This window comes from Schistocerca piceifrons, chromosome 4, assembly GCF_021461385.2.
Source record: "Schistocerca piceifrons isolate TAMUIC-IGC-003096 chromosome 4, iqSchPice1.1, whole genome shotgun sequence".
Classification (NCBI taxonomy): Eukaryota; Metazoa; Arthropoda; class Insecta; order Orthoptera; family Acrididae; genus Schistocerca; species Schistocerca piceifrons.
The window spans coordinates 687,024,015-687,046,226 of NC_060141.1; the positions used below are offsets into that span (position 1 = coordinate 687,024,015).

General features: G+C 42.0%; 1 protein-coding gene across 1 annotated transcript in view; it reads left to right on the forward strand.

Moving 5' to 3' along the window:
• Window positions 1-2,200: 2,200 nt before the first annotated feature.
• The window catches only part of LOC124795057 (cytotoxic granule associated RNA binding protein TIA1), a 1,004,170-nt gene continuing 984,158 nt past the window's right edge, over window positions 2,201-22,212 (forward strand). The window contains exon 1 of the mRNA XM_047258854.1: window positions 2,201-2,285. The gene's annotated coding sequence lies outside the window, so the exon portion shown is untranslated. The remainder of the gene's footprint in view (window positions 2,286-22,212) is intronic.

The window sequence follows — 22,212 nt, forward strand, 5'->3', positions numbered from 1 at the left end:
GAGTTTCCTACATTGTCCACGTCAGCAGACAGATCGGAGTTTCCTACATTGTCCATGTCAGCAGACAGATCGGAGTTTCCTACATTGTCCACGTCAGTGGACAGATCGGAGTTTCCTACATTGTCCACATCAGCCGACAGATCGGAGTTTCCTACTTTGTCCATGTCAGTGGAGAGATCGGAGTTTCCTACATTGTCCATGTCAGCAGACAGATCGGAGTTTCCTACATTGTCCACGTCAGCGGACAGATCGGAGTTTCCTACATTTCCATGTCAGCGGACAGATCGGAGTTTCCTACATTGTCCACGTCAGCGGACAGATCGGAGTTTCCTACATTGTCCACGTCAACGGACAGATCGGAGTTTCCTACATTGCCCACATCAGCGGACAGATCGGAGTTTCCTATAGTGTCCACGTCAGCGAACAGCTCGGAGTTTCCTACATTGTCCACTAGACCATTTATACAGGGTGATTCAGCTGCCCTTACGTATTGATGTTACACAAGCCGCAAGGCCTACAAATATCACTTGCATGATGTTCATATTCTGTCATTCACTACGCGCAAACTGTTACCGTACAGAAAAAATGAACAGGATCCTTGTCTAGGAAATTTAATGTAGTTAAATTTTGTAGCGGGACACGTTTTCGCTAGAGGGCATATTTTTCGAATTATTCAGGAAAAACGCACAAAAGTGACCTTCAAACGCATTTTTCTTTAATAACCTAAAAATTGTAGTCTCCAGCGAAAATATATACCAGTACACACTCTAACTACCTTAAATTTCCTACGAAGAGGTTCTTTCCACTTTTTCTGCAGGACATAGTGAGCGAGAGAGTATTAAAATCTCGCACATGATTTTTGAAGGAGTTGCGGGTTGCATAAAATCAATAGGGACAGCTGAATCGCCTGTATACATTGTAATGGTCTTGTATCATCCCCAGTTCCGAAATTACCTTTACAGTTGCCGATTTCGCCCATTAAGAGCAATGGTTTGATTTGTGTTAGAAAGTCCTGAATACTGAGATGTTACCTTCATTCTCCATAAAACGAACTTCCAGGTTTTCTCGCTTTAACGTACGAGTATTTCTACATGACAACTACGCTTCACTTTCGTACAGTGATAAATTTCATCACGTTTTGCCCCAAATGTAATGCGATTTATGTAATGCCTTATTTACAATGCTATCAGCAAATGATGCACAGATAATTTCAATATTTGCTTACGTGATGAGTGTCATGTTTTAAGATTGAAAGTGGTTGTAATATAAACGTACGTTATACAGCTGAACGACTGCACATCTTGAAATTCATAAAATTCTTGACAGCTGTCGATTGTCGCCTTCGACTACTAGCTTTATTTCCAATCAACACGACCGTGATGTCGGCTGAAGGGTTATTTTCCAGCGAAAAGTATTGCACTCAAGCACAGGTTTAAAATAGTAAGCGTGCTCTACTACATATAAATTTGACCATATGTTGGCAAGAAATGACAAGTGTTTTTGTAGCCGTATAGCGTGTCTTACAGATTGAAGTAAGAGTAAAACAATGACTGAATAGGTCCGTGGTCCAGAGGAAAATTCTGGAGGGCATCGTTGAAATCTGTGAATCCAGAACAAGTTAATTGCAGGAAAAGAGATGATATTTAATGCTATTCTTTATGTAAGACACTCACCATAATTAACGGTTCTCTAATAGTTGTTCGCTCAGCTATTTTTTTTTTTCAGCAGTTCAACAGTTTCGCTTCTTAAAACTGCTAATTACTTTTCCATTTGTACGATCAGAACTGTTCACATCAATCGAGATACAAATTTATCCACGCCATAACTAATACACTTCCACCGACAAGCCGGAGTGCGAGTTTTATCCGGTTTTCCACGCTCGTATAAGAAGCTACTGAAATGGTTCGCCACTATCGCCTCATGCAATAGTTAAAATACGATAATAAACAGAAAAAATATGTATACAGTTGGCAGACACATGGCACTTTAATTGGCGACTGTCATCTGGTATCGGGTCACAAAGTTAAAATAAATTTCTCAGATCGAGGAAAGCACCATACGACGGAATAAACGTTAGGAGAGAGGAGGCAGTTAAACCACAGTTATTTCCATTACGAGACATTTATTTGCTAAGTAAATTTAATCTGTTGAGAAAATTTTCAGTGACTGATTTTTGTGTTTTCTTCTTTGTTTGCAGAGCACTACCACATATTCGTCGGCGACCTGAGTCCAGAAATAGAGACACAGACGCTTAGAGAAGCCTTCGCCCCTTTCGGTGAAATTTCGTAAGTACCGCCATGGCGCGCAGCTGCTATTTTGAAATGCTGGTTTAATTTGAATAATGTATCATTAGAGGTAATGCCAGTCTGCTCCCGTTACTACGTGTTGCGCATACTTAATTGAACGGTCGGAACAGGACCGCAGTACCAATCCGCGGGAAACACAGGGACGGCGCGGGGAGTGGAGTGGTGCGTTGGACGGTTGTGGAGGGGAGGTGGGAGGGAGGGGGGATGGAGGTGCTGATGCGCATGCGCGCGCTGATTGCGCTACCAACCGCCTGAGCTGTTTAGTAATTAATTGCCACACTCGCGTTGGCAGTTTCTGGGCTCCCGCGGAACACAGTGGCGGAAGATCTGTAATCCCCGTTCTCTTTTGAACTTCTTTCCGTTCAATTAGCCGCCTGGCACAGCCGGCGGGCTCTCCATTTAGCCGCTCGGAGCCACTTGATTTGCTGATAGAGCGACCTATTTATGCGGTCTGAGCCGCTACGCGCCACGTCATCAAGTGTGAATGGCCGGCGCGCGACGGATGTGCGTCACGGGCCCGTTCGTCCTTTTGATTGGACACGGTGCTGACAGGGACATCCCGCAGATTTTGGAGACGGATTTAACGCGTCAGACACAGCGGCGTGTCGATACTCGGAAACAGTTAATCGAATCACGGGGCTGAGAACCTGAAACGCCTCTTTAGCTCGCCCGATAAGACTCTCCCGGTGTAATTATTTGATGATTTGCTAATGAAGGGGCGCGACTCACTCTGTCAGGATTCGTTAGGCTTTCCGCTAAAGAGAAGCCTATTTTATTTCAAGAAAATGATTTATAAGGTTTGGTAGTATAACGTTTTGAAGGAACAGATATTGCGACTTATTTCTGCCGCGGGTAGTAAAATTAGTTTTCGGCAGTTAGTAAAGCACAGCTTGGAGACGCTACTAGAAAAGAATTTTGTACCACTGTCAGCGTGAAGCGATTGTTTGGATCGCCTATTGCAAAGGTTCTCAACCTTTCCCAGCCCACGGCCAAATTTTAGAAAAAAACCACTCATGACTCCAACCTCTTTTGTTTCAAGGAAAGGAAATCATACACAGTCCCTATCCATAAACGAACAACAAGAAGTATTGCAACTAGCATTGACCACAACACCTTTTTCGAATAATTATTCGTTGGCCTCAGTTTTAATCCAAGAATATCGTATTACAGAAATTTGGAAAGATCTGGAGAGGTGTAATGGAACGTTAAATTGTGAAGTTGTGAACTGCACGTGTACTACTCCTTTACAGCGCACTTGCTCCACAGAGTGGGGTGCATCGTCAGGTGTACGAAGGAAAGACAGCAGCATAACAAAAGGCATCTTATACACGCTAAGGAAGCTGTTGTGTACTCTTAATAAAAATGCTGTAAGTGTTAAAGCTACACTTACAAGCAGACTAATCTTGGTTGGAAGTAATTTTAAACGCTTTTTTCTCTTTTCTTTACACGCAAACACGTAATGATTTTTGAATTTACATATTTCTCCATCGCGCCCTTGGGATTATCGTCCGGGGTGCCAGCGGTGGCCGTCAACGCCTCCTAAATTTCTATGGACCAAAACCGAACCTCCTCCCCCCCACAGACCCCATGATAGCCCACCCATGAGAAACGCTGATCTATTCGAAAAGATACTATCGAATCTTCTTCCTGCCGCGAAACACTGCTGCATTTCAATATGTTAACAGCGTTGTCTCTTACGTGTAGTTGCATATGGAAGGTCTAAAGCAAAACCTAACAGACCGCACTCGGTGGTTCACTGATTGTTCGAGGAGAGGTATGCTTTCCCCAAGTTTTCTGCAGATGCCTCACTGTCCCTTCGTAATTCTTCTTTGTAGGTCGGGAATAGTTAGCTAGGTTCAACAGCGAAAGTCTGTGTGATCATGTAGATCGCGACTAATGTCTCTAGAATAATATTCAAAGGCCTTAAGACAAAAGGAAGCGATCTTATTTATTTGTTAACAGAAATAAGGAACATACAGGGTGGGCAAAATATAACTTCTCTGGAAAATATTTCACGCACTTTAAGGTAGGCAATCCAGCTTACATTTTCCACCTCAGTTGCAGATGGCGTAGTGTGGGTTGTATATCTTAAGGCGCATATGTATTTTCCGCACTTTCCGCACCCTAAGTATTTCGATATGGTAAAATCAACGCCACGCAGTGGTCAGTAAAGTTAGAGTACTCGTATATCGTGAAATAAATAGGTAATTTCAACACCAGAGAGTACATAATCTTGTGCGCTAACCAATCTAGTGATTCGGAATGAAATTTTCACTCTGCAGCGGAGTGTGCACTGGTGTGAAACTTCCTGGCAGATTAAAACTGTGTGCCGCACCGAGACTCCAACTCGGGACCTTTGCCTTTCGCGGGCAAGTGCTCTACCACTTGAGCTACCCAAGCACGACTCCCGACCCGTCCTCACAGCTTTAATTCCGCCAGTACTTCGTCTCCTACCTTCCAAACTTCACTAAAGCAAGTCTACATACCTGCAGCTCAGTTGGTAGAGCATTTGCCCGTGAAAGGCAAAGGTCCCGAGTTCGAGTCTCGGACCGGCACACATTTTTAATCTGCCAGGAAGTTTCATAGTGATTTATTTGCTGCTGTTGTTCTTTGCTAGATTTCCGACGTCCAACTACGTATTTCAAAATTTTATTCTGGAGCGAACAACAAAGAATAACCTGCCTGCCTCGTATAGGGAGAGGCAATTTAAAGTGCTTTTGATCTTTTGAGTTTTAATTTCATCGTTGGAATATCTGTTTTTAGTGATTTGGTAATTATTTGTGGTCCATGGTCAGTCAATTCAGAGATGATCTGGCATATTACTCTAAATAGTTACGACGTAAGATACAAGCTTCCCATAGACTACAGAAAACAGAGCTCTTGGCACAGAGCTCCAGATTTCCAGTAAGGAAATCTTCAGCGACAGTTTACTTGCATTATTGTAGGGACTGCTATTATTTATTGGCTCATAAAGTAGCTATTATTATGGAGATTATACTGGCTACTACATTAAACGGTAATTACTCAGAGTAACATTATTTACAAGTAGGGTATTCTAAAATTCATGTGCCAATTTTATGAATGCGCCGCTGTTGTACCTAGCATCGCTGTGATTTCTTGAAAGTCATTAATGATCAAATCTACAAATTTACTCTTAGACCGCTTTCGACTTGCAAAATATTCCCGGTTCGTTTGATAACGACTTAGACATTCACATCATCGAGCACCAAGTTACAGTGCCTCATGACTCAAGTAAAAGTTTCTCTATTGACCGCATAGGGCGGATTTTCGTCATAAATTAGCTATCTCCGCCAGTATTTGTCATGTTAATCTGGTTCATCTGATTCTTTTTCTTGAATAATAATGCAAATATGAAACGTCAGTGTGAGTAAATATTCAGCTGTTAAACTTGCCGTTAAAGTCGTACGGAAGTTTCTACGGTCTGTAGTAGCTTAGACAGAGTCTTCAGCTGACTGAAACACTCCCGTACTGCGTGTGCAAGTGTCTTGACTATCTGGTGTGGGTAACCTGCCATTTTTCAGAGAAGCACATCGATAGCAATGAGTGTAGGAGCGTTCTTCAGAAAGTAACGCCTCCTGTTTCATAAAATTTTTAATAATGAACACAACACAGTGGAATTAGTACATAACTTAGCATGGACTGTCCTCTACATAACGCTACCATTCAACACAGTCATCATGCATTCCTACACATTTCCGCCATAGTCTGAAAAATGGTTCAAATGGTTCTGAGCACTATGGGACTTAACATCTATGGTCATCAGTCCCCTAGAACTTAGAACTACTTAAACCTAACTAACCTAAGGACATCACACAACACCCAGCCATCACGAGGCAGAGAAAATCCCTGACCCCGCCGGGAATCGAACCCGGAAACCCGGGCGTGGGAAGCGAGAACGCTACCGCACGACCACGAGCTGCGGGCCCATAGTCTGATCCAGGCGTCAAAACCAGTTTGGGAAAATTCAGGGTTTGGATTCTTGACATACGATTTTAAAGCTCCTTTAATCTCATCCATGAAGATAGTGTGCACTGGAACGCTGTAATGTACTTGAGCATTCTGCAGCGTTGGATGAAGAACTATGGTATCGGAAAAAACGGATATTGCGTATAAAGCGAACAGCGTCTACCGTCAACATGTCACAGACGTCAGTCGAGTACATGCAGATGAAGTGATTCGAGACGACAGATGCGGTTGAGTGCGCAATCAATAGCCAAACCAATGTAACCACTCTTAACAAACTTAAGGAGGCAATAATGCACGCCCCCACACTTCATTTCTCAAACCCCAAGCAACTGCAAAATTGTCTGGTCATTGGTGCCCCATGCAACCTACAGTCCTGATTTGGCTCCGACTTATTCCTGCTTGGCTCATGATACACAGCATACAGATTCAATGACTTGGATAACGTTAAAACAGCTTTAAATTCATGGGACACGTAGCGAAACCCTAGATTTCTCCAAACTAATGTTAATGTCTCAGTTCAAGGATGGTGTACAAATGCATAGTGACTTGTTGAACGGTTGTCTTGTGTAGAGGATAATTTCGCTTTTTTATGTTCTTCATTAAATTTTTTTATGATTCAGGAGACATTACTTTCTGATCTACGTTTGTAATTCTGTACAGACATCAAATCACGACTTTCAACGTGGAACAGAAGCATCGCATTCTCATACAAAAATCTGTATTACTACTGCTAGCTCCGACTGTCGCAACTCTCCAACAGACATTAGAAGCATTTCAGTCACTGTATGTACGTGGACATAAATATGATTTTCCATCCCATTGTAGATGACGTTTAAACACCCTCTGCAGAACAGAATTCAATACATGCAATTTAAACATTATTCACGAGATTTTTTTACACATTGGGTCCTTCGGGAAATATTTAAAATCTGTATATTAAGTTCTGTTGTACAGTGCATGTGTTTGATGTGTTGTCGAGTGTGTTGGAAGGACATCTACATTTCGAGGTAGACGCTGTAATAGACAAAAAGTGTCTGATGGTGAGTAGGAACAATCTAAACTGGAAACAAGAATGAAGGTCTCGATTGGAACTGACGGTGATACAAGATCATTTCCGATACTAAAGTATAGTGCCATCTTTTTCTTCGCAAGTGAAAAGTAACATAGGTGTGTAGATATCTTATTCTAGATAATACCATATAAAGTATCTTCCATATATAAAATGCTCTTAATCGCTTTCTACCCCATTACACTTTTCTTTTAAGAGGTTATCCAAGCTAATATTGCTTCTTTGTATCAGCGACAAAATTTACTAATGTGTTTCTTTGGCAAAATATTGTAAACCACATTTCTGTCGCTCTTCAGACACAATACGACAGCTCCTCTTACGTCACAATGTTTCATCCCGAAGATCTCCTAAATGAAAAACATAGTAAGCTGAGTAAAGTAACGTGTTCATCAGTTCTTCTGCTTCTGCTTGGTTGGGAATTTTTTTTGGAATGAAGTCAGAAACGGATACTGTTCTACGTTAACAGTTAGTGTTTTCCTTCATAAAAAACTAAAGTCGTTGTTTCTCATACATTCTGGGTACTTGTGTAATATTTGGTCATTATCGTAACTTCATTCTCGTTACTATTTTTTATTTAATTCCTGTTGCACTGCTAGAAAGGAATTTGACAATCCCCCACGATTTCATTATTTCAGACCGATTGCAAACATCTTTCGTAGCTGCCACTGCAAGAAGAATATGACCATGAACAGCTGTATACAGCACGTAACATCTATCAGTGGCGATGTATATTTAGGTCTCCAGAAGATGAGAAAAATGATGATTTTGTTTCTCGTTATTCATTGTAAACGATACATGGAACAAAGACTGGAGTTGAGCACTTAATTTATTTTGAGCGCTTTAGTTCCAACTGCGTCAACCAGAATAGTCTAGCACTCTGGAGTTAAGTACATAATTTATTTTGACGCGCTTTATTCCGTTTGCATAGCTCTAGCTTTAGACCCTTAAAACAACAAACCAACCTAGCTCTAGCATATTCACTTACACGGTGTTCCACAGAGACAAATCTTTCGCAGAAGTAGTCTGATGCAATAAAATTTGTAATGAGTTTCCTTCAATATCAATACACCGTAACATTTCCACTCTTCTTGTCAAAGACCTGTCACAATACCTGTCTTCATAAGCCGTTCTAAGTTTTCAGATAAATTGGTTCAACGTATTTATTCACGCAGCGTAAAACTTCATCATAAATTCGTCCATTCGTTCTTGGTATCGGAAATTATTAAAATGCCGATTCACTAAACAAAATGCAAGCATTGGCACAGAACAGAATGTATCATGGATTCAGTATACCGTTTCACATTAACAATAAAGCTATAATACAAAAAATATTGTAGTTTCACTACAACCACTGATATTTAAACCTTTGATGTTGTTCGACTCTTAATGGTAAAACTTACTAACCGTCGTAATATAGTTTCTTCCGTGTGAATTACCATTATCCGTGTAGCTTGAATTTCTTACATTATTTCAGCGAAAAAGGTAGAATTACAGTATTATATATGAATGTACATTTTTGTGCTAACCAATTTCTTCTGACAGACTTCAACATTTTGACAGAGTTCTTAACCACCAAGTGTTTTGGCTGGCACTCGAATATTACCACATTGGCGTAGCATGTTCGATACAATTCTCTCTATACATTAACCCAGATATTAACGCTCAAAAGACGTACATGATGCGGTTTTTACACAGCACTTCTACTATGATCAGCTCAACGTTTTTTTTCTTTTTTTTCCATTTTGTCACGTGTTCTCTTACTGGCTGGTTTCTCACGTTATTATTCCTGCCTGCAGTGTGGGAGGGACTTTTGTACTAGGAATTTTGTGACATACCTTAATACTTGCAAAATCTCTTAAACATCTCATTTACAAGATGATTCATTAGATACGAAGACATTTTGTGCTTGTTCAGAGGAAGATTTTAATCATTATCTAATGGTTAAAAAGCTGATAAATAAAAGGGGAGTACTTGCTGCCGCGAATCCCGCTTAAATGCTTTACTTAAGCATAATTTCACTGACCTCCACCTTATAGCTCCTGTCTCCTGTATGCAAAAATTTCCAAAAACATTCATTTTCGCCAGATCTAAAGTCAACAAGGTGTTAAGTTAAAACGGCAGCAAATGTAGAAGGCTTGATACAGAAAAACCAGGTCTGATTTGATTGGAAATTGCCGAATTCTGATTTACAAGATCGAAAAATATTTTCACATACCAAAATATTTTATGTTAATTAAAAATGCGACTAGTATTTGTCATGGCTCTAGGTAACTAAGTTTCAGAGACGTTATCTCAAGTCACATATAATAAGTTTCCGATGTGTATTGCTCAGTAGACGTGTACGATAAGAAGTTCATGGTTGATGCCGAAGAGTTCTATCAACCGCCGTTTCCAAATTTGCTACTATCGATTATTGAAAATACCCAACTAAGAAATTAGAGTTTAAGGTAACGTAATATGGAAGCTTTTCCCGTTGAAGTACATACATAACGACGCCAATTTCACATATGTGCATGAAATAATGTGAATTTACCTTACATACAGATTTATGTTCAGATTGGTATTTTATTCATTGTGCATCTAACAAAGATAAATTTCAACCGCATCTAAAACTGCGTAAATACGCATTGCAGAACACTTGGAAATAGCACCGGGAATAATTGTGACCCTATAATTTATCTTTAAAAGTGCATTCCATCACCATTACTCCACAGAGTGCCTCTTATAAATCTACTTGACTAAACTATCACTGAATCCAAGCCTAACTACGCCGTAAATATCACAGTTACACTAGCACTCACAATCAACGTAAATCGGATATAGTTTTTGCAGATATTTAAAAATGACAACAAATTAGTTAGTCTGAAGTAACCCACAACAGCTACCTCGCGTACGACTTCACGGCAATATGTTACATATGTCTGTATATTATATCTGTTAAAATACGTTAGACGAATTGTTTCTCCCACATACATATTCTTTGTACTCATACATAATTTTAAACAAAAATTGTAAACACAATAATGTGCTGGTTTATTTTCTTCCTCACGGTCGGTTGTAAAAGAAACACAGTAAAGTATTCTTTGGATAATTACTTTATGATTAAAGTTCTGCTCCAGAATATGAATTGTCCGACATTTAATAATCCTACAAGTCCACAGATTAAAGCTATATTAAATACTGCCATTATAGCTATTATCCTCACAGATCCAGCCTCTCATCCCCCGTGTACCATTGTTTTATTCACTCATTTCAACTGACTTCATTTTCCATTCAAGGTTTCGTTTGCAGCATCAAGGAACGAGATTCGAAGATCAGAGACACTGAGGAACAGGAGATGGAGAGAGGGGGGGGGGAGGAAATTGACATAGATGGGGGGGGGGAGGACAGGGAGAGGGGTAAGGAAGCGATGGACAGAGAGAGAAAGAGGGAGAGAGAAGATGGAGGGAGAGAGGAGGAGGGGAAATGGAGTGAGTGGGGAGCGAAAAAGTGATCGACAGGGAGATGGGGCAAGTGGAGGAGATGTACAAACAGATGGAAGAGGAGGATATTAGCGCGGATATGGAATTCCAATACATTTTTAGCAATTGTGAAGCATTGCCGTGTTCACGAGTATTGTATATTTCCTGTCTTTCCCTATAGTTTACACCTATTTTTTTAAGAATTTCTGGTATTTTGCTCCATTTTACATTTGAAACTCTTTTTCTTGGTCCTCTATCGCTATGACAGTTCTCGGTCGCACTCTGCAGGGACAATGAGCACGCCCCTGCAGCGTTTTCGATGGGAAGTGTTTGATCGCCCTCCATACAGCCCGGACTTCGCTCCCTCTGATTTTCACCTCTGTTGACCTGAACCGCTGGCTATGAGTCAACCTTTGTGGCACTGACACCGAACTGTAGATCAGCGTAGGCAACCGGCAAAAAGTGTCAGCGGCTGGGTTGCGCTGGGTTGTTTGGGGGAAGAGACCAAACTGCGAGGTCATCGGTCTCATCAGATTAGGGAAGGACGGGGAAGGAAGCCGGCCGTGCCCTTTCAAAGGAACCATCCGGGCATTTGCCTGGAGCGATTTAGGGAAATCACGGAGAACCTAAATCAGGACGGCTGGACGCGGGATTGAACCGTCGTCCTCGCGAATGCGAGTCCAGTGTGCTAACCACTGCGCCACCTCGCTCGGTGTAAGAGGCTGCCTTCTGTGACGAGGGTATTGGAAAGTTGGTACAACGCTACAACAAATGTCTCAAACGGAGCGGCGACTGTGCAGAGACGTTGCTGGAAGGTGTGGCTAACTACTGCATATAAAACAACTTTTGATTTTCACTGTGGTTTGCATTTCGCTACCGATTGGATCTTACTTTCGGGATACGCCTCGTAAGTGAAATGCACATAAATAAACTGTTTAGAGTTTCTGATATTAATAACAGAAGATTGTCATTTTGGCGCGCAACTTCCCAATGCAGCAGCCAATCGGGGAGGAGGAGGACCACACGATACCCGTACCGAACAAACCATCTGCCATCGATACCTCACACCACAATACGTCATCTTCCCACTGGTGCCTTCTCTACTGCTCTAAGAGGAGCTTTTTGTAGATGAATATGATGGCTGCAAAGCCAGAAATATTGTAACGTCGCCTTAGAAAAATTAATGAATTACTGTGCTGATAAACCTCTACGTTATTTGAATTTCAAACAGCTGAGCCAAACTGAACGTACTCAGACATTACTCTCTTTACTTATTCTGATCAACACTAAACTGACACACAATATTTTTAGCGCAACGCAATCTGACTTTCAGATATTCCCACAAAAGAATGGCCCTGACTAACAATAACCTATACGTTTCGTGAATCACTTACCTCACAAAAATCTTTGTTACTCGAACTACTGCAATACAGCGAGCGCCACTACTGCCAGCTAAATAAAAGATTCTAACTACTGAAGGTACTAACTACTGATAGGCATAGTCAGCAAATGGAAGATTTTGATAGAGAACAAACAATGTATTTACCTTAATAATATTCAAAAGTCATCATATTAACATATCAGTTCATGATATCCAGTATTACAAATTTACTCTTTCTGGCGGACACACGTCCAGATCGTCCGCTCTTAAAATTCTGCCATCTCTCTCCCCACATCCACCACTGCTGGCGGCTCACCTCCAACTGCGCAACGCTATGCGCTGTTCACATCCAACTGCCCAACACTACAATAGCGAATATTTCAACAATGCCAACCAGCCACAGACTGCATACAGCACAGTCAGTGAATTTCATACAGAGCGCTACGTGGTGTTACCAACATAAAAACCTAAACAGCCAACCATCAGACTTGAACAGTCGTTTACTGTCATTTGGGGCAGTTATTTTATAAGTTTCGGAGATATGAAGCCGTAGGTATTCCGTCACCTTGATCACAAGCTTTTGAGTCTTGACTCTTTCCCTGCGCCCGTTTAGACGCGTCGCAGGAGAAGTGGGGCCGCGCTAACTGCGAGTTCTCCGCCACGGACGTCAGCCGCTGCTTCCGCGCCGCTCGGCGGCTCGCTAGCGCCGGCCAGATGGATGGTCCAGATCCCGGGTCCACTGTCAACATTTGTCCAGCTAATCCGCCGGACGTATAACGGCCACTCGTCACCTGGGTCCCAAGCCTGCCCGGGCCACCTTGCCTCGCCCGCGCCGCTGCTCCATCCTCTTCAAGCCTCCGCTGCCTCCGCCGGACCGTACGGCCATCGATCAGCTGATGCTGTTCTTTCCAATACCAGCGTCTGTCTGCAAACGGGGGAATTTCCGGAAGATACCGGACCGCCGGGAGCCTCACGGCACTCTTAAGCGGGCTCGCGCGCTCGTATTCTCCGTTGTTACTCCAAATTAACGCAGTTACCTGAGTATGCTCTGTCTTTAACACTGGTAGCTTAACCAGGATAAGAAAAAGTCACGTATAATACAACAAATATACTGACGAGATGACTGAATTTATCCGCAGAATTAGCGGGGAACGGAAAACGTGCACAGCACTAATTTGAAGAAGGTACAGGATAACAGAACGTGTGTTGACACGTCACATGTTAACTCCCATGATATTAGGACGACAGAAAATTAATGTCGTTTCCGCGCATGTCAATATTCGTGTCAGTAACGGATCATTGTGTCCATCAACGTCGTGCCAAAGACACTTTTAAGGTTAGAGTGACTTGCTTACTCGTAAATACTGATTTTTTTTTTTTCAATCTAATGTGTAACGACCTGCCAAACACCGAAAAAGGTACATATCCGGCACTGTATGGTTTTCGAGTTTCACAAGGGTAGTAAGGCAGCATCTGCTACCACAACCATTTCCCTATTTTCTATTTTATTCAAGTGCATTGGACGTTAGTAAACGCCGAAGGTTGTTTTTTAAGTTCGAATAGGGTAATTTTGATCTTTCCGACATCTATGGATAAGGGGGTATAACAAAACGACAACTTTAGACAATAACATTGCAACACTAAAATGGGTCAAATGGCTCTGAGCACTATGGGACTTAACATCTGAGGTCATAACTCCCCTAGGACTTAGAACTACTTAAACCTAACTAACCTAAGGACATCACACACATCCATGTCCGAGGCCGGATTCGAACCTGCGACCGTAGCAGTCGCGCGGTTCCGGACTGAAGCGCCTAGAACCGCTCGATTGCAACACTACCATACTGTAGAAGACAAGGGAACCAATGTTCGAAACATCGTCTGCGAAAATATGTACGCGGGGACCCACAGTGTTGATACGTGTGATTTGCATGCGAAAGTGCGTCCGGTCCCACAGCCCCCCTTTTCTCGTAAATGAATTGTAGCCAGGCTTAGAGACGTTGCCCCAATTGGTTTCTACTCGGCCGGTCTCGAGCTCTAACGCTTGTGTAAACAAAGTGCATAATGACGTGGCAAGCGGGTAGGTTTAAATGCATAAGCATAGTGACAACCGCAAAATGTGGAAATTACTAAAACGATTTTTAGAGCCAGTCTATGGTTAACAATCATAACAATCATTAGTTCCCGAGCTCCGCAACAATCACAAAATGCTTCACACGATCTTATAACCCACGTCAGAGAGAACAAATATTTTTCCGATGCAACTTTAACAATTAATGCCGTCTTTACGCGGAGCTGCACTTCCCACGCTAGTTCGTGTGTTATCACTTGTAAAACCACTGGTAGACTGCCTAGTGATCCATCTTAACAGTTTGGAGCTTGCCCTTTCAGTGCCCTGTTGGGACTTTTCCATCCTTGCCATCAATAATCACTAATAGTAACTAAAATTTGTAAGTAGCATTACCTGATGAACTGAGTGATACTGAAATTGTTGTTAACAAGTTCACAGTGCCAGTAAAGTCATCAGTACGATTGGAGCTGCATATTAATATCTAAAGAGTAAATATAAATAATATGGGATTCGCTTCTTGGCACCAAGCGGCATAGGTGAATCCCCACTGTCTCTCTGCTTCAGTACGATAAGGGTCTTGCTTGCCCGGCCGATCACATGCTATGTTACAACACGGCGCGTCGTTCGATGACTCCGCCCTGTGATCACACCTACTCGCTAGCCTCCCGTAACAAAAATCTTCCACGTAATGTGCATAAAAACATAGCAACAAAAATGTAATAAACATGGACAGTGATGTGGCATCGACATCATAACATGTTAAGGGCGGTAGTGGAAGCAAATTTGTGTCAGACGATCGACGAACTGTTAAACACTCTTAACCAGCCTTGGTCGTCCATCCAAGTACTTTTACAGCTAATAAGTAAGGGCAAACCAAACTAACCGATCCACCGCTTGCAACTTATTGGTTCAGCAGCACGCACTACAGAATCGTGTTTTGATCGCTTCATCAAAGAAGATGACTAATGGGTTCGCTATGACAATCAGGAACACAAAAGGCGAGCGAGGTGGCGCAGTGGTTAGACACTGGACTCGCGTTCGGGAGGACGACGGTTCAATCCCGCGTCCGGCCATCCTGATTTAGGTTTTCCGTGATTTCCCTAAATCAGTCCAGGCAAATGCCGGGGTGGTTCCTCTGAAAGGGCACGGCCGACTTCCTTCCCCATCCTTCCCTAATCCGATGAGACCGATGACCACGCAGTCTGGTCTCCTTCCCGAAACCAACCAACCAACCAACACAAAAGGCATTGGTTCTCTCAGAAATAATCACCACGAAGAACAGTTAAGCTAGGCTTACACTCAAAAAAGTATCTTTTTCTGTTTGGTGGAGTATTCGCGGAGTCATTCGTTTTGAAGTGCTGAAGCCTTGATAAAATGTGAATGCAGACATTTAGTGTGAACAATTGGGACGAGTAAATCAATTTTTATTCGTAAAATACCCAAAGAATGTCAACAGAAAAAGTGTTAATCCGCAAAGTGATAATGCAAGACCACTCTTAGCAACAAGTAACTGGAAAAATTAATGAATTTGGGTGGGAGGTACTGCCTAACCGTTTAGACTCGCCCGATATTGCGCCATCAGACTTCCATTTATTCCGATCGCCACAACATGTTCTAAGTATCTATTTGAAGATGGGTATGATGTACAATATGCAATCTCCAAATATTTTGCTCAAAAACCAATTGATTTTACCAGCAAAATTACAAAGAAACCGAATTAAATCAGGATCCTTAAATTCTGAGGAATGGGAACCTTAGTAGTTAATAAATAGCCTGAAACTACAATTGAAGAAGAAGAAGAAGAAAGTGGAAAGAATCTGATAATAGCTAAATTAAAGAAACGTTAATAACCCATGTATCTGAAACTACAATTGAAGAAGAAGAAGAAAGTGGAAAGAATCTGATAATAGCTAAATTAAAGAAACGTTAATAACGCATGTATCTGAAACTACAATTGAAGAAGAAGAAGAAAGTGGAAAGAATCTGGTAATAGCTAAATTAAAGAAACGTTAATAACGCATGTATCTGAAACTACAATTGAAGAAGAAGAAGAAAGTGGAAAGAATCTGATAATAGCTAAATTAAAGAAACGTTAATAACGCATGTATGTTCGTACTCGCGTGTGTAAACTGTCTAAAAAGAATGAATGGTAGGCTCCATGGGGTTCCCAAGTCGTGCAGCGACCGTAAACCATAAAATTACCAAATATGCAGCAACCAGTCACAAAATCACGTTTTATTTATTCACTTTTGCAAATCGATTTCAACTGATTAACAGCCATCATCGGTGCTTTCAACCAATATGTGCCCTGAGTGGTAATACTGTCTTAAGCAGAGGTCCGCAAAAGTGAATAAATAAAGCATGATTTTGCGACTGGTTGCTGCATATTTGATAATTTTGTCCAAAGAGATACTGTTCTTTGTTTATTACAGGGCGTGGTATCAATTAGAAGTTCCATTTCGTAGGCGATACGACTTTGTTGACTGATGGAGAAGTTACAGCTGGTCAAGCATGGTAAGCTCTTGCCATTGTTCGTATGGATTCTCTTTCCTGTTCTTTAGCTATTACTTTGGAGAACTCTCTACCTCGTAACTTATTAGCGTATAGGACCTTTACAGTAACCCAGTTTTAAGTTGCAACGATAAAAGATATTTCTGGTAAATCCTTTGTTGATAGCCCAGTATTTGTTCGTACTCGTCGTACATATAAACTGTCTACAGATGATACTGTACCTGTGTTTATGGCTTGTCTCATATCATGATTTGGCACTTAACGATATGATGACAATCGTTATTCGACGTTCTCCTGCTTTGACATAGATTCCACGGGATTATTGTGGATCACCTACTTTTAGGGGTAAATTTAGCACTCATCGAAGGGAAAACTAATTTTCTAGATGGTGCAGCGCCGCCCCTGCATCGGCGGAATTAGGGCACGGAGACGCGAGTAACAAAGTTTTCTGACTTGAATGCACAGATCAGACACATTTATCACCGATCCTGTAAACAGAAATACAGGCACCTAATGGCGGCTCCGCTTTTGTTCTTGAACGGGGCTATTTATCTTGGCGATTCGCGTCAAACGCGCTCGCCGGACTACAATGGCGCCATCAGGAAATTGACTTCCCACGTTCAGACAACAATGGCGCGCGGGTGGCGCAGCCAATCGCACGCCGCCGGGCCACGCCGCTTTTCCAACTTTTCACGCTCGATTTTGCCGGAAAGCGCCTACCATCGTTCGATAATAATCGCTGTCACTCTCTCGAGTTCTTTGAAAGATACCGTAAGGAGGCCATAGAAAACCGCAGACCATCGTCGTACTTCCATTTTCTGGTGAATAGTGGGAAATAGCTGTTCATTGTATATTATAGATACTAACGATAACACAATCTGCTGTATTCATTGGCTTCATTTATATACAACCGTGCTACGATATACGATCTTCACACCCAGGATACAACAAACATATCATTGCCATATACGCGCATTCACGAATCTCTCAATTTTAGATTACGGATGTTCAACATGTCCTCCACAAGCGTCACGAACAATATCACATCTATACCCGAATATCTCCAACACTCGGCTATCGCCACTAATCTTATGGCAGTCCGCATCAGATTCTTCGATTCTTCTAGGTTCTGTGGTGGTATTTTTGTCGTGTTACTACACAACAGTTTTCCTTAACGAAACCTTACGGGAAGAAGTAACAGGCCTCCAAATCCGATGACTATCTTTTACAGAAACTCGAAATTTAGCGCGGGCTTCAATGCGAGAGGGCTATAACAGTCTGCACAACGAAACTTTGTTGGGAAACCTGGCAGAAAAGCGAAAGAGATTATGGTTGTGCGTAAAGTACACTAGCGGCAAGACACAATCAGTGTCTCCTCAGCGTGATAGCAATGGAATTACTATCGATGACGACAGAGTTACTAAACACAGTCTTCCAAAATTTCTTCACCAAAGAAGACAAAGTAAATTTTCCAGAATTCTAATCAAGAACAGTTGCCAACATGAGTAACTTAGAAGTAGATATTCTCAGAGCACTGAAGCAAATAAAATCGCCTAATAAAAGCAAGTCTTTCGGTCCAGATAGTGTATCAGTTAGTTTCCTTTCGGAGTATGCTGATGCATTAGGGCTCCATACTTAACCACCAAATACAATCGCTTGCTCGACGAAACATCCGTTCCCAGAAGATAGAAGATAGGAAAGTTGCAAACCTCATACCAATATTCAAAAAAGTTAATAGAGTAATTCACTAAATTACAGACCGTATCATTATCGTCGATGTGGTGTGCAGTGTCCAGTCAGGGAGTAATCGGTGGGATATCCCTTGATGATACGGTGACTACCGAACAATACGTGAAGTTTTGTCCAAAGCGAACCTGATTTCGACAAGATGTGGTTCATGGAAAACGGAGCTCGACCCCATCGTAGCGGGAAAGTGTTTGATGTCCCGGAGGAGCACTTTGGAACCGCAATTTCGCTCTGGGGTGCCCATGGGACTCAGTTGGCGTCATATTCTCCGGATCTGAAAATATAAGACTCATTTTTGAAAGGCTGAATTGAAGACAAGGCGTACAGTAATAGCCCCTAAACCATTGCTGAGCTGAAAACAGCCGTTCAGGAGGTCATCGACTGCATCGATGTTCCGAAACTTCAGCGGGTCATGCAGAATTTCCCTATTCGTCTGCGCTACTTCATAGCCAATGATGACAGCCATATCGAGCATGTCATAACCTTAAATCCGAATATTTGTAGTGACGATTACATATTGAATTAAATTTGCGCATGCCGTAGTTCATAACTAATTTACGTTTTTTTCATACAGTTTAATAATTGTCACTGTGTGTTGATGCAGATGTAGACCGTAGAGGTCATCTGAGACGTGCTAAGTCGCCGGTTATTTCAGTCAAATATTCAAGCACTTGGCGACTTCAGTGAGAGGGTACCCGGCTACCTGAAAAATAGATTGTCTTCGTTCAGTCTAGAATATGAAAAATTTTGCCGCGCGTGATTAGCCGAGCGGTCTGAGGCGCTGCAGTCATGGACTGTGCGGCTGGTCCCGGCGGAGGTTCGAGTCCTCCCTCGGGCATGGGTGTGTGTCTTTGTCCTTGGGATAATTTAGGTTAAGTAGTGTTTAAGCTTAGGGACTGATGACCTTAGCAGTTAAGTCCCATAAGATTTCACACACATTTGAACATTTTTTTTTTAAATAAAAGTTTTGTTACATGGCAAGCTACTGCTGACCGTTAACAGCGTTTCCATCAAATAAGAATCGGCTATAAACAGATGACTGCGACATAGCACAGAACACATTGGCCTTGGGTGAATATTGTTCACCTTCACTGTGTGCATGTGTGTTCTATAGGCCCCAAAATCGAACACTGTTTTCCTTTATTATTCCACTAAGGTGGAAAGTCGCTTCATTACTGACCATGATGCGTTGTGCAAAACTGACATCAATATGAAAAGCATTCTGCAGCTCGTCAGAAAATGCCACACGTTTGCGTTTGTCGTCATCTCGTAGAGCCAATAACAGCTGTAACCTGTGTGGCTTCATTACCAATCGATGTCTAGAGACAAACCAAATTGTTGTCGAACGCAGCTATAGCTCCCGACTGGCATGACGAGTTCATTTTGTAGGACTACGGTGCAAAGCGATTTGAATTCGTGCTACATTTTCATCGAAAACACGAAGGTGGCCAGGACTCTTTCCTTTACAAATACATTGTATGCCTATAAACTGTCGACACCATCTGTTAATGTTCCATCCATTCGGAGAATCAGTTTAATAACTCAACGTGAATCATCTTTGCACTCTAATCGCGGAATTACACTTCGAAAACTCCAGACCACAAAGGGATTTGTGCTGCGGAGTACCTAGGTAACCAATCAGACTGAAGACAACCGACATTTTGCGGTGACGAATCTAAGGTAGACAATGTATTCGTTCCTCCATTAGCCGAGTCGTGGCTCAGCGATTGATAGTTTAGACACCAAAATACTTAGGAATACGTATATTCTTCCTGAAACACGCTGTGTGTGCGTGTGTGTGTATGTGTGTGTGTCTGTATGAATGGATGTACAGAGGTTTATTCAGTAGCGTATAATAACGCTATGTACATCCAAAGTATGTAATGCAGCATTCGTACTCGACTGATAGGATTACTGAATTCCGACAGGTCTGCATGTTATGCAAACGGCAGTTTTTTTTATACAAATCAAAACATGTTTCAGCATCTTTGTGCCGTCATCAGTGGACACAAAGGTGTTTTAACCACGTATAGATTTATACAAAATACGGCTGTGTGCAAAACAGCCGAACCTGAAACCATTTAACTCTGTCTGCAAACACAGCTACTGCAAGAACTTCAAAACCAAATGATGAATCGACTAACAGGACTAACATTTCTCGTATTCTATCGGTAAATGACAAAGCAGTTTAGTTTTCACTATCATGCCGCCCATTTAGGAGCGAATTAACGCAACCCAGTATTCCTTCTCAGAAGTTTCGTAGGATCTGTGCTGAAACGAACCCTTCTTGAATATGACGTGTTGACAAAATAAATCCGTTACTGTAAGATTACACAACCGCAAAATAATCAGTCCAAGCAGTCGCATCCATAAAACTTCTAAGAGTACGCGTACGGAGCAATTTTAAGTGGAACTACAACATAAAATTGATCGCAGATAATGTAAATGGGACACTGAGATTCATTGGAAGAATCTGAAGGAAGTTTAGCCGATTGAGAAAGACTGTAGGTTAGAAAACCCTCCTTCTACCAATATTTGAATACTGCTCGTCAGTTTGGGATTCGTACCAGGTAGGACTGACAAAGCAAGCAGAGAAGGTCCAAAAAAGAGCAGCGCGTTTCCATACAGGTTCATTTAGTAAGCGTAAAACAAAAATTGTGATACATGGTCACTTCTAGAAATTGTCGTGAAACTTAGTTATTGACTCTCTCCGTTGTCCAGACAACCAGCGATACTGTGGAGCTGCTGACTTGATATTTACAGATCCCATATACTGTGTGAGAACTCTTGTTAAAAACTGGTTCACATACTAGAGTTTGTAAAATGGAAAGAGGTAATGCTGTTATCTAAATGTGCATTAACGCTTGCGTTTAACGGAATGGTCAGATTTTAAGTACATTTCTAGCTTCGTGTACTGGCTAGTTTTTAGTATTCTGCGTATACGTTGCACTCGTATCACACGATTCAAATGCCATCCCGTTACTGCAGCAGCCCGTTCGAATGCGAGATTAGTTTTCGAGTCGTAGTTTGAACGTATGTGATCGTTCCATTTAATATTCCCAAACATTGTTGACCGAGCGAGGTGGCGCAATGGTTAGCACAATAGACTCGCATTCGGAAGGACAACTGTTCAAACCCAAGTCCGGTCATCCTGATTTAGCTTTACACGACTTCCCTAAATCGCTAAAACCAAATTCTGGGGTGGTTCCTTTGAAAGGGGACGGCCGACTTCCTTGCTCATCCTTTCCTAATCCGATGGGACCGATGACCTTGCTCCTTGGCCCGCTTCCCCTGCCCTCCAAATCAACCAACGAACTAAAAATTCTTGAACCAGGTGTGTGTATCTGTGGAGTGATTACCGTTATCAGTCACCGATATTGTGATCATAGGACTGATTCCGTAACCACACAGTAGTAATCCATCACGCTGCACTCTGTTTATCGTACTCTACTGGCCATTAAAATTGCTACACCACGAAGATGAAGCGCTACAGACGCGAAATTTAAGCGACAGGAAGAAGGTGCTATGATATGCAATGATTAGCTTTTCAGAGCATTCACAAAACGTTGGCGTCGGTGGCGACACCTACAACGTGCTGCCATGAGGAAAGAATGCAACCCATTTCTCATACACAAACAGCAGATGACCGGCGTTGCCTCGTGAAACGTTGTTGTGATGCC